The sequence below is a fragment of the Anabrus simplex genome, chromosome X (genome assembly GCF_040414725.1).
Source record: "Anabrus simplex isolate iqAnaSimp1 chromosome X, ASM4041472v1, whole genome shotgun sequence".
In the NCBI taxonomy this organism is placed as follows: Eukaryota; Metazoa; Arthropoda; class Insecta; order Orthoptera; family Tettigoniidae; genus Anabrus; species Anabrus simplex.
The window spans coordinates 43,943,419-43,945,918 of NC_090279.1; the positions used below are offsets into that span (position 1 = coordinate 43,943,419).

At 55.9% G+C, this 2,500-nt stretch overlaps 1 pseudogene; it reads right to left on the minus strand.

Annotated features, from left to right (window-relative positions):
- The window catches only part of LOC137503402 (large subunit ribosomal RNA), a 6,092-nt pseudogene that overhangs the window by 2,683 nt on the left and 909 nt on the right, over window positions 1-2,500 (minus strand).

Here is a 2,500-nt window from a genome sequence, read left to right on the forward strand (position 1 = left end):
AGTCGCACGGAATGCGCAAGCCTACGGAGATTCGCAGTAGTACTTTTGCATCCCGACAGAGCTACTACAACGGGGTCCGTAGAATTCTGAAAACGGAGCCCCATTGAAAGTGCCACTCGAGGTACAAGGTTTTGTAACCTCGGGAAACCTAGTCCCCCATCTCCCCTTCCACAGTATATCACCCCATTACAAATTGACTGTGGAAGGTGCATAAAACGCTTAATGGATACCCTCAGCTCCTGGTCGATCTCCTTGAGGCGAGAGATCCCTGGTATAGCTATTACCAGCTGATGAAGGAATCCGGGGACTAGGTAAGTCTGCAACAAGTGCAGTTTCTGGTGCGGCTTAAGGGCGAGGCGTTCGACCCTCTCCGTAATAGCACGGATATTGATCCTGAGTGCGCTCAGGTCGATGCCGGACCAGATGGAGTACCTTACCCCCAGGTAGGTAAAGCCATCATCCGCTGTGGCCACACGGATGCGTACTCCTTGCTTTTCCATGCCGGGGTCTTCTAGATACCAGGAGTCTCTTGTTCTCACAATCTGGTATGCCCATGACTTATGAGTCGACAAGGACATACCATGAGCGCCCAAAAAGTCAACGACTTCATCTAGAAGATTTAAGAGAGTCATAGTTACTCCCGCCGTTTACCCGCGCTTGCTTGAATTTCTTCACGTTGACATTCAGAGCACTGGGCAGAAATCACATTGCGTCAACACCCGCTTGGGCCATCGCAATGCTTTGTTTTAATTAGACAGTCGGATTCCCCTGGTCCGTGCCAGTTCTGAGCCGACCGTTGAATGGCGGCCGAAGAGAATCCGCGCGCCCGCGGCTGCAACCTCCGTGAGGAGACTGCGACGCCACAAGGCAGACCGCGGCCTCGCAGCAAGGAAGATCCGTGGGAGGCCAAGGCACGGGACCGAGCTCGGATCCAGCGTTGAAGTGACGACGGATGCCGACACCCGCGCTCTCGCCTCGCCCAGGCCCGGCACGTTAGCGCAGACCCACTTCCCTACCAAGCCCGACACGCCCCGATCCTCAGAGCCAATCCTTATCCCGAAGTTACGGATCCAATTTGCCGACTTCCCTTACCTACATTAGTCTATCGACTAGAGGCTCTTCACCTTGGAGACCTGCTGCGGATATGGGTACGAGCCGGCGCGACACCTCCACGTGGCCCTCTCCCGGATTTTCAAGGTCCGAGGGGAAGATCGGGACACCGCCGCAACTGCGGTGCTCTTCGCGTTCCAAACCCTATCTCCCTGCTAGAGGATTCCAGGGAACTCGAACGCTCATGCAGAAAAGAAAACGCTTCCCCGATCTCCCGACGGCGTCTCCGGGTCCTTTTGGGTTACCCCGACGAGCTACTCATTCGAGGGGCCCGACTTGTTACGGTTCCGCTGCCGGGTTCCGGAATAGGAACCGGATTCCCTTTCGCCCCATGGGGTCCTAACACTGTAGTCTCGGACCCCATCGACATCGGATTTCTCCTAGGGCTTAGGATCGACTGACTCGTGTGCAACGGCTGTTCACACGAAACCCTTCTCCACGTCAGTCCTCCAGGGCCTCGCTGGAGTATTTGCTACTACCACCAAGATCTGCACCGACGGCGGCTCCAGGCAGGCTCACGCCTAGACCCTTCTGCGCTCACCGCCGCGACCCTCCTACTCGTCAGGGCTTCACGGGGCGGGCCGCCGAAGCGAAACCGCGCACCCCTCATTGCCGAGCTGACGGCAGAGTATAGGCAAGACGCTTCAGCGCCATCCATTTTCAGGGCTAGTTGCTTCGGCAGGTGAGTTGTTACACACTCCTTAGCGGATTCCGACTTCCATGGCCACCGTCCTGCTGTCTTAAGCAACCAACGCCTTTCATGGTTTCCCATGAGCGTCTATTCGGGCGCCTTAACTCTGCGTTTGGTTCATCCCACAGCGCCAGTTCTGCTTACCAAAAGTGGCCCACTTGGCACTCCGATCCAAGAAATAAATCTCTCGCGGCTTCAAAAATGTTTTAAGCAAGCCGGAGATCTCACCCATTTAAAGTTTGAGAATAGGTTGAGGTCGTTTCGGCCCCAAGGCCTCTAATCATTCGCTTGACCGGATGAGACTCGTTCGAGCACCAGCTATCCTGAGGGAAACTTCGGAGGGAACCAGCTACTAGATGGTTCGATTAGTCTTTCGCCCCTATACCCAGCTCCGACGATCGATTTGCACGTCAGAATCGCTACGGACCTCCATCAGGGTTTCCCCTGACTTCGTCCTGGCCAGGCATAGTTCACCATCTTTCGGGTCCCAACGTGTACGCTCTGGGTGCGCCTCAACTCGCAATGAGAACGAGACGCCCCGGGAATGCGGAGCCGCACAGCAGCGCGGCCCATCTTCCCTCGGTCCGCACGAGGCGGGACCTTCACTTTCATTGCGCCTTTAGGTTTAGTGTCAACCCAATGACTCGCGCACATGTTAGACTCCTTGGTCCGTGTTTCAAGACGGGTCGTGAAATTACC